Source organism: Myxine glutinosa, chromosome 8 (assembly GCF_964187855.1).
Source record: "Myxine glutinosa chromosome 8, kmMyxGlut1.1, whole genome shotgun sequence".
Classification (NCBI taxonomy): domain Eukaryota; kingdom Metazoa; phylum Chordata; class Myxini; order Myxiniformes; family Myxinidae; genus Myxine; species Myxine glutinosa.
The window spans coordinates 144934816-144949792 of NC_136268.1; the positions used below are offsets into that span (position 1 = coordinate 144934816).

At 35.4% G+C, this 14977-nt stretch overlaps 1 protein-coding gene across 4 annotated transcripts in view; it reads left to right on the forward strand.

The window, feature by feature from the left end:
* The first annotated feature begins 2942 nt into the window (after window positions 1–2942).
* Window positions 2943–14977, forward strand: part of LOC137432967 (calcium-activated potassium channel subunit alpha-1-like) — a 258054-nt gene continuing 246019 nt past the window's right edge. For all 4 annotated transcript variants that reach the window (XM_068125315.2, XM_068125317.2, XM_068125316.2 and 1 more), the window contains exon 1: window positions 2943–3157. The gene's annotated coding sequence lies outside the window, so the exon portion shown is untranslated. The remainder of the gene's footprint in view (window positions 3158–14977) is intronic.

Sequence of the window (14977 nt, forward strand, 5' to 3'; positions counted from 1 at the left end):
CGTACAGAAGAGTAACGGGGTTTATTATTTACACACACATAAGCAAAAAGAGCAGTCACGGGTATTTACAGCGGACATGAAAAAGCAGGTAACACAGTGCAAATTACTAGCTTATACTGACTTAGTTTACTACCCAGGACAGCACGAACAGAACAAACTCACGTACGCAAATGGATGGAAGGGTAGGAATCGTTTGGAGGGATGAGCAGGTGGGATCACAGGGCACAGCGAGCAAGTCCACTCCGGGCGGGAAGCGAGGAGCTGGCAGCTCCTTGTATTCGGCTTCACAGCGCACGCCGGCAGGGTCACTCGGCTGGTTGAAACGGGGCTGGCTGAAGCGGCTCTTTGTCAAAGGCTTTTCGTATCTCTCACGCAACTCCGGTGCAACTCTGAACTCTCTCCCGGTGGACTGCCAACCCTCTTACGCACCTGGACTCATCTGCCGTATCCCTCGTGTAGCTTATCCCAGCGATCGTCGCACCCTTCTCTCATACCTTCAGCGTGGGTCTGTCACGCCCCCCTCGGTTTTGGTACCGCCCTCCTCCCCCCCCCCCCCCCCCCGTGCTCTGTTTCGTGACCTTGTATGGTAATCCCACGGGCTTGTCTCCTTATTTGGGCATGGCGCCGACGGCACGCCCCTCGTGGCGCGCCCTGGGCTTGCCTCTCCCTGGCGACCCCGCCCCTCCTGTTCAAACAGAGCACGGAGCACATATTCACTATAGCAGCGAAATGAGAGGGCATGCACCCCACGCTTGTGAACTGCTTTACCCACAGATGGAGAGTTTGCCTGGGAAATGGAATGATTGAAGGGGAGCTATTCTTAATTGATTCGGTGCAATGGAGTGTCATTCTAATGGAAGACAAGGCCTTACTCTAAAACACATAATAAGATATAAGCTACTGAACAAGGGTTTTATCGGGTCCTTCAATGTGGTGTTTCATGGAATTAACTACCGAGACGCCCTTTTTTCCTTTACACAACTCTGGAGGCAGGAGGGGCCATATCCAACCAATGTTACACAACAATTTACCACTACAATACACACAATCAAAAAAATGCAATCCTCATATCCGCAACAATATATATATATATATATATATATATATATATACACATAATATATATATATATATATATATATATACATATATATATATATATATATATATTGTTGCGGTTCTCTACGCCACCCTTAATCCCCTTATCAAGGGGGGATTAATCCCCTTGTCTTTCTGGGCTTGGCGGAACCGAGACTTGAGACCTCCCTCTCGGACACACGCGGAGTTGGGTTTCGGGACTACTTTTCACTCGTACCTAATTCCCCGTGCTGCCCTGGGAGCGAGGAATCAAGCCTCGCATGAACCACGTGTGATGTGAGTACGCCGAGCGGATTGTGTACACGTGGTCCGCGCAGTTACCTCGAGGTTGGAACCCGATTGGAGCGATCTTATTCATGCCACGCTTAGTCAAATGAGGAAACCACATAAATGGTCGAATCAGGAAGAAAGGAAGAACAAATGGTTTAATTATTTCTCACACGTATATACAAGTTCAACGATGAAAAGACACAGAGTAGCCTTAAACAGTATTAACTTATCCCTTGGACCACGGGCCCGTCTCACACTCACACAGGGAATTGCAGATGGGCAGGTGTTCCCCAACGCGTCGAGAGATGGTCCCCGTCCGGCTCTCCACGGTCCCCGGCACGTCCCGCTTAGATGGTGGCAGGCGAAGGCAGGGGCTCGTAGCGCGTCTCCCAAACAAGCAGATGATGGGGTGGAACGGCTAAGGGCGGACGTTAGCGCGGCTGGCGGTTACTGAGCCATGCTCACTCGCGCGTCTCAAATGCGCTGTATTCGTTATAAGCGCGTCTGGCTGCGCCCGCGTATCTGTTGTGTTCGCACACGCGGCCAACTCGTCTTCTTCGATCCTCCGAGCTGGTTAGCGCATGCGTTCTCGTGCAAGTTCTCTGCTCAACAGCTGTCACCGCTCATAAAGTTATTTCGCAAATTCTTTTGCCGCAAGTCCTCTGCTGTAAGCCCTGCGTTCCTCTGCGAGTCCTCTTGAGGGCTTTCGCGCAGCCGGTTTTATAGCCCCCGAACCTTCTGCAACTTACTCGAACCTTCTCACCACGCCCTCTGACGCCACGCCGCCGTCACCACCTCCGAGCTCTGAATGGCGGCTCGTGCTTACCGTCAGCGCTTCTACCGCTCCACCCTCGACTCCGCCCCGACCTTCCTAGGCCTGCCTCGTGTTAACTCGCCCAATAATCAAATAATACTTAGCAAAATGGATCGAGCCTACGGATGTAGAATGATCGGTAGAAGTAGGGCCTATTCTCCTGGCTCCTACTCAACGCAGAACTAACAAAGGAAAAGGACTAAGCTTACAAATACTAAGACATAACTATACTATTGCGAGGCTACATGTTGCGTGTGTGACTAACTATGGGGGGCAAACTTTAACCTTTATTAAACTCACTTGACAGACTCAAAACCGCAACAATATATATATATATATATATATATATATATATATATATATATATGACTATATGTATATAATTATATTTGTGTGTTTATATGGATGCACCCATATGCACACACACAGACACCCACAATGTGGCTTAACATCACGTGCCATTAAATTGATCCCCTCCAAGGCTCTTATTCTGTGATCTTCTCTGCTCATTTTCCATGGGATGGAATAAAATTTTATCGCTGCCCTCTGGGTTCACGTTCCAATGCATCATGGACGACCTCCTTTAATAATGCTTGCGATACATCCCTGTTAAAACATTCACCACAGCCAATTCGACCAGAAAGCTGTTCCTTCAGCATTACCGACTCTGTAATGAATATATGTCCAAACAAACCACTGACCATCAAGCAACGCATCAAGACCAGCAGGGGGCGAGAACGAGAGAAAGAGTAACAACTGTGAGAACGTGTGAGGGTCGAGAGCCTGGCTGCCTGGGTGAGGCGTCACATCGCGACGGAGGGTGAGACTCTGAGGGGAGGGTGGTTTTTCCACTCTCCTCTGCTTTGCTTACCGCGCTTATCGCTCTTCGGCTTTTCCCTTTCACCACCGCCAGCTCCGCGCCATCACCACGAAAAGGGACAGCGGACGCGGATGGAACGGAGATCTGAGCTTGAGGTGAGACAATGAGAGCCTGAAATATGGAGACGGTACTTGATGAGCATCGGGGATACACCGAGCCGTGTCTATGTGAGGTTGTTCCTCGGATGTCCGTGTTATTAGTAGCACGCGATATGAGACCGACGACGATAGAAAGATCAACATGATTCGTGAATAAAAAAAAACTGTTTTGAATGAATGAATATAAATCGCACGCACCTCTTGAGTGAAGATGGATTTGTGAATGAAATTCGAATAATTAATTGCATTATTCCTACATTAGACAGAGATACACGTGCAGGTGTTGTGTGGTGTGGTGTGTGTGTGTGTGTGTTGTGTGGTGTGGTGTGTGTGTGTGTGTGTGTGTGTGTGTGTGTGTGTGTGTGTGTGTGTGTGTGTGTGTGTGTGTATGTGTGTGTGTCAGTATGTTTGTGTATGTATGTAGGTATGTATGTATGTATGTATGTATGTATATATTATATATGTATATATATATATATATATATATATATATATATATATATATATATAATGAATATATATATATATATATATATAATGAATATATATATATATATATATATATATATACAGTGGGGAGAACAAGTATTTGATACACTGCCGATTTTGCAGGTTTTCCCACTTACAAAGCACGACAAGGTCTGTAATTTTTATCATAGGTACACTTCAACTGTGGAAGACGGAATCTAAAACAAAAATCCTGAAAATCACATTGTATGATTTTTAAGTAATTAATTTGCATTTTATTGCATGAAATAAGTATTTGATACATCAGAAAAACAGAACTTAATATTTGGTACAGAAACCTTTGTTTGCAATTACAGAGATCAGACGTTTCCTGTAGTTCTTAACCAGGTTTGCACACACTGCAGCAGGGATTTTGGCCCACTCCTCCATACAGATCTTCACCAGATCCTTCAGGTTTCGGGGCTGTCGCTGCGCAACACAGACTTTCAGCTCCCTCCAAAGATTTTCTATTGGGTTCAGGTCTGGAGACTGGCTAGGCCACTCCAGGACCTTGAGATGCTTCGTACGGAGCCACTCCTTAGTTGCCCTGGCTGTGTGTTTCGGGTCGTTGTCATGCTGGAAGACCCAGCCACGCCCCATCTTCAATGCTCTTATTGAGGGAAGGAGATTGTTGGCCAAGATCTCGCGATACATGGCCCCATCCATCCTCCCCTCAATACGGTGCAGTCGTCCTGTCCCCTTTGCAGAAAAGCATCCCCAAAGAATGATGTTTCCACCTCCATGCTTCACGGTTGGGATGGTGTTCTTGGGGTTGTACTCATCCTTCTTCTTCCTCCAAACACGGCGAGTGGAGTTTAAACCAAAAAGCTCTATTTTGGTCTCATCAGACCACGTGACCTTCTCCCATTCCTCTTCTGGATCATCCAGATGGTCATTGGCAAACTTCAGACGGGCCTGGACATGCGCTGGCTTGAGCAGAGGGACCTTGCGTGCGCTGCAGGATTTTAATCCATGACGGCGTAGTGTGTTACTTATGGTTTTCTTTGATACTGTGGTCCCAGCTCTCTTCAGGTCATTGACCAGGTCCTGCCATGTAGTTCTGGGCTGATCCCTCACCTTTCTCATGATCATTGAGGCTCCACGAGGTGAGATCTTGCATGGAGCCCCAGACCGAGGGAGATTGACTGTCATCTTGAACTTCTTCCATTTTCTAATAATTGCGCCAACAGTTGTTGCCTTCTCACCAAGCTGCTTGCCTATTGTCCTGTAGCCCATCCCAGCCTTGTGCAAGTCTACAAATTTGTCCCTGATGTCCTTAGACAGCTCTCTGGTCTTGCCCATTGTGGAGAGGTTGGAGTCTGAGTGTGGACAGGTCTGGAGACGGCTTTGCGGTCGGTCTTTGTGGTCGGAGACGGTCTGGAGACGTCTTTTATGCAGATAACGAGTTCAAACAGGTGCAGTTAATACAGGTAATGAGTGGAGAATGGGAGGGCTTCTTAAAGAAAAAACTAACAGGTCTGTGAGAGCCGGAATTCTTACTGGTTGGTAGGTGATCAAATACTTATTTCATGCAATAAAATGCAAATTAATTACTTAAAAATCATACAATGTGATTTTCAGGATTTTTGTTTTAGATTCCGTCTTCCACAGTTGAAGTGTACCTATGATAAAAATTACAGACCTTTACGTGCTTTGTAAGTGGGAAAACCTGCAAAATCGGCAGTGTATCAAATACTTGTTCTCCCCACTGTATATATATATATATATATATATATATATATATAATGAATATATATATATATATATATATATATAATGAATATATATATATATATATATATATATATATAATGAATATAAATATATATATATATATATATATATATATATATAATGAATATATATATATATAATATATATATATATATATATATATATATATATATATATATATATATATAATGAATATATAATGAATATATATATATATATGAATATATATATATATATATGAATATATATATATATATGAATATATATATATATATATATATATATGAATATATATATATATATATATATATATATATATATATGAATATATATGAATATATATATATATATATATGAATATATATATATATATATATATATATATATATATATATATATATATATATATATAATATGAATATATATATATATATATATATATATATATATGAATATATATAATATATATATATATATATATATATATGAATATATATATATATATATATATATATATATATATATGAATATCTATATATATATATATATATATATATGAATATATATATATATATATATATGAATATATATAATATATATATATATGAATATATATATATATATATATATATATATATATATATATATATGAATATATATATATATATATATATATATATATATATATATATAAATATATATATATAATGAATATATATATATATATATATATATGTATGTATGTATATAGATGTATATAGATGTATATATATATATGTATAAGTAGATGATAAATGTTGCTTCTGGGACACCTCCGTTTAACATGGGAAATCCCTATCTAATGTCATTTACCCCCCTGTTTTTAAAAAAAATCATAAACACCTCTATTTCTCCCTCTATGAACCTATAATCCTTCTCGCCTTATGAACCTATAATCCTTCTCGCCTTATGAACCTATAATCCTTCTCACCTTATGAACCTATGATCCTTCTCGCCTTATGAACCTATTATTTTCTTCCTTTATGAACTATAATCCTTCTAGCCTTATGAACCTATGATCATTCTCACTTCCATGTAATTTTTACCCTATTCCCCCCACTACCCCTTAATGTAGTTCCTTAGACCACTCTACTAATGAGCCTATAAATATATTATCTCTTTCTAACTTTTTAAAGAGTTCCATTCTCCTATATAACTCATCCCCATCAAGTATATTTATAAAGTATACAGGTTCCTTAACCTTTTGTTGTTAAAGTATAAAGTGGTATGTTTCACGGAGGGTTCTTGTTTGACCTCCTCCTCTCCCACATACCATTTTAAAATTATAATATTTATTATCCGATTGATAACCATTAAAGTTCTCACTCCACTCTAATATATTTTTCTTCCCACCCTCCATTACCCCACTTAACAAATGAATACGTTTATCCGTCTTGAGAACCTTCTGACCAGTGATTCTCTCAACCTCTTGAATCTGATATTTTTCACATTCGTTATGTTTTCCATTTATATACCAAGGTTGATTACACCTCCACTCTTTAGTCTGGTTGATACTTGGTTCTATCATTTATATAATAGTAAAAAAGGTGGCGGTAGCCCGTTTAAAATCCCTAACCCCCCTTTTTAACTTATCACTTATATATATATATATCTTATATACTTATATAACCATAAGGGAGACGATCAATTCCATTTTCTAAAATAAACCTCTTATCATCAAAAGCCCCCAATGCTTTCTTATTCACCTCTTCTGAATATAATTGATGTTTATAACTTCTTATTCCATTAATCTTTCTAAACTCTTCTTTCTTTGTTGTTAAACAGTTATAATAATCCTTAAAGTTTATTGTTTCTTTAATGACATTTTTCTTTATACCTTTTAACTTCTTATCAGTCTTTTCAACGTTATTCACAATGTATTTATAAGCATAAGCCTTCGACCTCAATCCCACAAATTCACTCATAACATTTCCTCCCAATTCATCCTTGAACTTTCCAATCACCTTTTTATTTTTAGAAGAGAACAACTCACTCTCTGGACTGTAATTACTTGTATCATAGATATTAATGTCCTTTTTCATATCTGAATAAACATCATCAGTATTAATTTTCAAAATAAAACTATCAGTATCCATATACAACAATGACACATTATCCTTATACTTTGATTTTAGATTAATATAAAAGTAATCATACATTAATGACTTTGACAAGTCAAGAATTGATGTTCCAATGTAAATAGGTTTGTCCATTTCAATACTCTCTTTAACCAAATGGATCGCACAAAAGTTCTCAGTAAAGACCTCAGCTCTAGTAAAACTCGGTCTATTAATTAATTTTGATGCTTGTTCCCAAGATGTTGCTAGTCTGATATTTTGTCTTTTCCTCACATTCTCCATGGTCTTACCAAAGACCGCATTATTCATTAATTTATAAAAGTCTTTCTCAAAATCTGTTTTTGACTCTGTTCTTCTTTGTGTATTAAAATCAATGTACCCCTTTAACCAATGACTTTGATTGAACTTTAGAACCCTGTGGATCTTCTCTACTCTTAGACCTTTTGATAAATATTGTCGCAAATTTCTTTGGTGTAGTACATAATTTTTCTTGTTATATAATGTAGTAAGTAATTTTTCTGTTGATTCACCTATATCAAACGATCGTTGATAATCACTCAACCATTCTTTCTTTGGACTTTCTTTCTCACAAGCAAATGGAAGATCTTTATGTTTGATATGAAGTTCTTCAGGATATTTTAAATCAACCTCAAAATAATAACCAACCTTTGAATCATCCAATTGTTTTTGTGTAGAGATACATACATCTTGTAAAACCTTTGTGTAGTCTTTTTCCTTTACCCATCTTAGTTTCCCATAAGGAAGAGCTTGAGACATTGCCCAGCCATACAAGTTGTTTGCGTCATAGTACATCAAGTAAGAACTCTCTTTCGTTGAATCATAATTTGGAAGATATTTGTTATTTGCTTTTGAGTAGCTGCTCGAGCATACTTGTGAAATTCCACCTCTTTTTGCCTTTTCAATCATCAAAAGCATATCGACATCGGTTATCAAATCCAAATCTTGTTTTGTCATTTTCAACATCGCGCTCCAAGCCAATCCAGGTGCTGTGTAGTAGTGAGCAGGATCCAATCCATATCCAGTGCGACAAACAGATCTAAAGGCTTCAAATACATCGGCCAATAAAAGCACATCAGTTTTGAGATACAAATCGTGATACTCACCAAGATTCTTGATGTTATATTTTTCCCAAACATTTTGTGCGTGTACATAATCTTTATCAGATATATGACTGTTGTTTAATTTGTTATCGAAATTTTCTTTTAAAGGAAGTTGTGTTTCATTGAATCTCTCAAATGAGTCCATATAGTCATAGGGGTAAATTCCCTTTTGTGTTAGAAAATCTTTATCTGAAAAATACTCTGAAAGACATGGAAACTCTTTTAGATTTTGAACCAAGTTAGCCAATGGACTTGCCATGAATTTAAATGTATCAAGAAATCTGATATGAGTAATAGGAGATGTGTGAATTGTTTTTGTGAATGAAATGTATTTCTGATCTGTGTTAGGAATTGCTGAAATGTGTCCAGATGTCTTTGAAAGTTCATTAATAAATAGATGCGTATCATAATGAGCATTGTTATGAAGAAAGACAGGAATGAAAGAGGGGAGTTGATAATTAATATTACAACTTTGATGAGCTGGACCTCTATATTTACCAGTGAGATGACAATGATCTCTAACCTTTAGACCTTCACCAATTTTTTCCTCACAAATATGACAAACATTGTTTTTTCTAAATTCCCTTTTCTGTTCACTCGTCAAAGACATTGGTTTATTAGTTTCTCTCATTATCTTGGTTAATCGGACACAGTCTTTTTCTAGTCGTTTCACAAACTCCTCTGGGGTATTTGAGCCTCTATACTCCTCTAACTTGTTATATTTATCACCAACGGATGATTTGATATAATAACAAAAACCGCAAGGAGTATGTTTTTGATATTTATTTGTGTATGAATCTTTTGGATCTGGAGAAGCAGTATCTATTTTTTCTAGAATACTTTCAAAATCAGCATATATAACAAATGGATGTTTGATCTTTTTCTTTTCATCTTTGAATGTGATATTTGAGCCTTCTTTAGGCATATTGATTACCGTTGATTTATGTTCACCACAATAATTTGAATGTTTATCTAATCTTTCTTGTGTATGGAAGAAGTTAAGACAACGCAAACAAATATATATTTTATTTGTTCTTTTACATACTTGTGGTTTTATTAATTTAGCAATATCTTTAATGTATGTATAATGTGAATTTTCCTCTGAATTAAAATATAGAAGATTAATATGAGTTTGTTTACAATTGTCAGAAAGCTTTAAAACCTGAATGCTGTTTGTTTCTGTTAGACCATAAACATTAACTGATAAATTATTTATCTTTTCAAATTTAGGAATATCATTTAAAGCCATCGGAAACTTTAGATCTTTCGTATTTAATGTATTCTCATATTTTTTATAATGAGATACTCTTTCATCATGAAAATGTGGAGGATGTAAGTGTGCTAGAATAGACCAGAGAAAACATTTATTGTCTTTATTTTTGATATTGATAACTGCTTTTCTATTTTTGATAACACTGGGTAAATCAATGTAGGAAGAAGCTTTTAGAGGATCTGATTTAAGAATATGAATGTCTATGTAAATAATTTTTCCTATATTGAATCCACTTCCTACGATTGAATTATCCACATCTTGCTCTTGTTTAATAAGTTCATCATAGACTCCTGATGTTTTAAAATCTTGATATGAAGATATAAAGTGTGGCTCAGTTCTCATGTATGGTGTATCTATAACTCCTTCGTCCTTTGTCATTTCTAATTTTACTCCCATATAAAATTTAAGTGGTTTCATTTCTTTTAGTGTTTTTTCAATCAACGTTTGAACAACAGGTTTAACTCTTTCTACAGCATCAACTATAGACTCTGGTTCAGGAGGTTTGAAGTTAAAGACTCTTATTTTAATATGTTCTTTGAATGCGCCATCAGAGTTTTTAGTTGTGATAAAATTTGATAAATGTAGAATTGTTTTAAGATGTATTTCGAAGCCTTTCTTGAGGATATTTTTATTACATGCAGAACAGTGTTTTGTTTCCTTCTGAATAGGAGATAGTAGGTGAAGTAGATTAAATGTGTGTTTGTTAGTTTTAAGGTGTCTTTTGTATTGTTTATATTCTTGTTCACAAACATCGCAATACGTTGCTTTGATCATATTTATTTATATAGTAAAATTATACTTAAAACAAAGTGCCTTTTTTAGAGGCTTTTTAAAAGATGAAACTGTGCTTAAAGTAAACACCTTTGAGCTTTTCAACTCGTTTTATGTATATAACTTTACTTAAAGTAAAACACCTTTGAGTTTTTCAACTCGTTTTATGTATATAACTTTACTTAAAGTAAAATACCTTTGAGCTTTTCAACTCGTTTTATGTATATAACTTTACTTAAAGTAAAACACCTTTGAGCTTTTCAACTCGTTTTATGTATATAACTTTACTTAAAGTAAAACACCTTTGAGCTTTTCAACTCGTTTTATGTATATAACTTTACTTAAAGTAAAACACCTTTGAGCTTTTCAACTCGTTTTATGTATATAACTTTACTTAAAGTAAAACACCTTTGAGCTTTTCAACTCGTTTTATGCATATAACTTTACTTAAAGTAAAACACCTTTGAGCTTTTCAACTCGTTTTATGTATATAACTTTACTTAAAGTAAAACACCTTTTTTTTTTTTTTTTTTTTTTTTTTTTTTTTTTTTTGTATACAAGATCGAGGCTCGTGAAAGAGCTAACAATAATCACAAAAAAGACAAACCAACTCCTCTCTGGGGGAGCAAGGCCAGAGAGGAGTCGGTAGAAGACAGAAAGACCACCAACCTGCCTGCGGTGAGTGAGTGAAAGGCCCTCGGAGTTGACTACATCGCAGGAGATTCCAATGATTCTGAAAGCTTTGGCCTCAACAGCGTGAAGCCGAGCAAGGTGTGAGGCAGGAGCACCAGCCCAGAGGGGGGAACAGTATTCCATTGAGCTGCGGATGAAAGCCTTGTATGTGGTGAGGAGCTCAGGTGTGCCAAGGAAGGACTTCGCACGACGGAGGATGCCCAGTCGGCGACTGGCTTTGGAGGCGAGCTTGGAAATGTGGTTTTCCCAAGAAAGATCATGGCAGATAGTGAGACCCAAAAGCTTGAGCGACAGAACTTCTTGGAGAGGATTGTTGAGAAAGTAGATGGGAGGGTTGTCCAGTCGGTCCTTTCGGAGAGACATCGTAAGAGTGTGAGATTTATCAGGATTGAAAGACATGTTCCATTTGTTTGCCCAGTCTGTGATTTTGTCCAGGTCTGCAGAGAGTGAGGAGGCTGCAGACTGCTGATCTGAGGGATGAGGAATGGAGCGACATAGAGTAGAGTCATCAGCAAAGAGATAGAGAGGATTTTCAAGAGAGTCAGAGAGATCATTGATGAAGACCAGAAATAGCACAGGGCCCAGAAAGCCAGAAAATAGCACCTTTGATCTTTTCAACACGTTTTATGTATATAACTTTACTTAAAGTAAAGCGTCTATGTATTAGCCAGAAAGTTTAGATACTCTAGTTCATCAATTTCAATTTCACTATCTGAGTCATCAATAAAGCTACTCTCATAACTATCATTTGAACACAAACTATTAGTATCATAACTATCTTCAGATCCTAGACTCTCAGTATAATAACTCTCAGAGTATTGACTGTTAATATCACTCATTTACATACCATTAAACTTCCATCAATATCTATATATTTTCTTTCATTAGAACTAATAACCACAATATTTTTTACATTAAATGTTATTTTCAAATAATCTCTAATAATCAGAGTACGGAATGATAGTTCACCACTAATATTCATATTATTAATTTCACCCACATCTTTGGGTCTATTAAAGAATATACAAATGTTTCCTCTAGAATCGTTGATGGTTTTATCATTCATTTTCAAAGCTTCTTTATCAATGATCTTTTCAAGCTTTGAGTAAATTGTTAGTAGTAGTGGAGAAACTTTTGTCAAATTTACTTTAATAGAGTTATTAATTAACATAGCTTGTCCTGTAAATTTAATAAAAGGACACATGTTATTCTCCATTATGGGTTTAATCCAAAAATTTCCATATTTATCTTTGTTCAATTTAACATCTTTGACATATTTTTCTATATCTTCCACCGAAGTAGAGATTGATTGAAATTTGTCTTTTGTGTTTTGAAACATTGTATTTATTAGCTAATAAATTTGCGTTTAGTTTAAGTAAAGTTATATACATAAAACGAGTTGAAAAGCTCAAAGGTGTTTTACTTTAAGCACAGTTTCATCTTTAAAAAAGCCTCTAAAAAAGGCACTTTGTTTTAAGTATAATTTTACTATATAAATATGATAAATTCTGAAGGATATTTAGAATTTCCAGACTCTCCATATGATAAATTAGAGAATTGTCCGGCTTGTGGTAGAGTGGGGCTTAATACAGAATCAGAAGCATATAAACAATGTATTTTCTGTGATTATCTTCTAATTAATGATAATAAAAAATATAGAAAAATATATAACTCTTTTAAATTAGAACCAAAAATGAATTACTTTACAAGATTAATAAGAGAGATGAATGTTAAGTATTATGGGGATAATACACCATTTCTTACAAGGGAAGAGACTATTTGTATTGAGGAAATGTATAAGGGTTTAATGATATTTATTATTCAAAATAATTTTAATGGAAATGTTAATACAAGATACTATATAAACAAAATAATGGATTATTTTGAAATTAAACCTGAACTCAGGATAAAATATAGAGTTTCTCAAAAAACTCAAAAAAAGTTAGATGACTTGTTTTCCAAATATATAAATGAATGATTTTTTACCTGTTTGGGAAAATAAGATAAAATTTAATAACCATAAAAATCTTCCAAATTCATTGAGATGTCTAATAGTCGGTTCAAGCGGATGTGGAAAAACCTGTTTACTTTTAAAGATGCTCCTTAGTCCTAATTTTTTAGATTATGATAATTTAATAATTTTTACAAAGTCAAGTTTTCAACCTGAGTATCAACTACTCTCACAGGGTTTTAATGCGGGTCTTAAAAAGGAAGACATTATCGGTTTATTTAAACTTCAAAACAAACTAAATGATTATAATATTGATGATATAATACAATTATTTTGTGATACACAGAAATCAAAATCAAAACTAAAACCCATAACTTGTATTCTCAGTGATAATACGGATGATATACCTTCACCTCAAGATTTAGATAAATCAAAAAAGAACCTCGTTATCTTTGATGATTGTGTTAATGAGAGAAACCAAACAGTAATGGATAGCTACTATACAAGAGGGAGACATTCTTCTTGTAATTGTATTTATCTTAGTCAGTCATATTTTCAACTCCCTCGGCGCTCAATAAGAAACAATGCTAATACTTTTATTTTATTTAAGTTAAATTCAATAGATACAAATAATTTTTGGAGAGATAATTGTTCTACATTACGTAGTAAGAAGGAATTTGAAAATAATATGAAACACACGATCGGAAAATATAAATATATTGTTGTGAAACAAGATGAGATACTAAATGATATTTTTCAATAAATAAATACAGAAAATGAATACCGAAGAAAGAGTAAGAAAGTTTAAAGAACATCAAGAGTTGCTTTCAAAAGTTGTAAAGCAACAGGAAGACATAAAGAAGAAAAGGAGACAGAAACTAACTGGTGAAGAAGCCTTTGAAAGAAAACAAGAGAAATTTTTTAAACCACTTTTAAAAACTCAACAAACGATTTCACCTACAGTTCCCATGGTAGAATTTACTCCAAAAAAATTTCAAATGCTCAAAGATTTTAGTCAAATGACAGAGCAAGAACTTGGAGAATTAGAATATGATGATGAAGGATTATTTCGGCATCTTGAGAAGGTAAATAAACTTTCCAATTATATTGTAGAAGCTCTTCAAAACAATGAATATTTGAAGGGTTCAAAAACCAGAGCAGGTCTCATTCCAACAGAAGAACCAGCACAGTTCCATCTTGTGAAAGAAAAGTTATTGATATTTAATGATAAATTGGTGTTCTTAAGTTCTGACCAACCAAATGTTGAATTAACCCCAAGATTAATGTTTCTTCTAACAAAAGATGGACATTCTAATTCACCTTATTTTGATGAACCGCTTGAAATGGAAAGAGAGGAAGATAGAGAGTATATTGAGTTGCTAAACACACTTGATTATGGAGTTTCTGTTGCTGGTAAAAGTAAGAAGAATGAGAAGGAGAAACATATTATTGATGCTTTAAGTAAGCTTGGTTCGGGTGTTAGTTTTCTTCCAAATGACCCATCACAATTAGTTAATAGGTTATTATTGTTGTTAGGTAGTAAGAAGGCTGGAAACAACAATTGTTTTAATGAAGCATCCGCCATTTTAGATCAGTTGATGAATATGAAAATAATTAATAAATGTCAATACAAAGATATTTTATTAGATA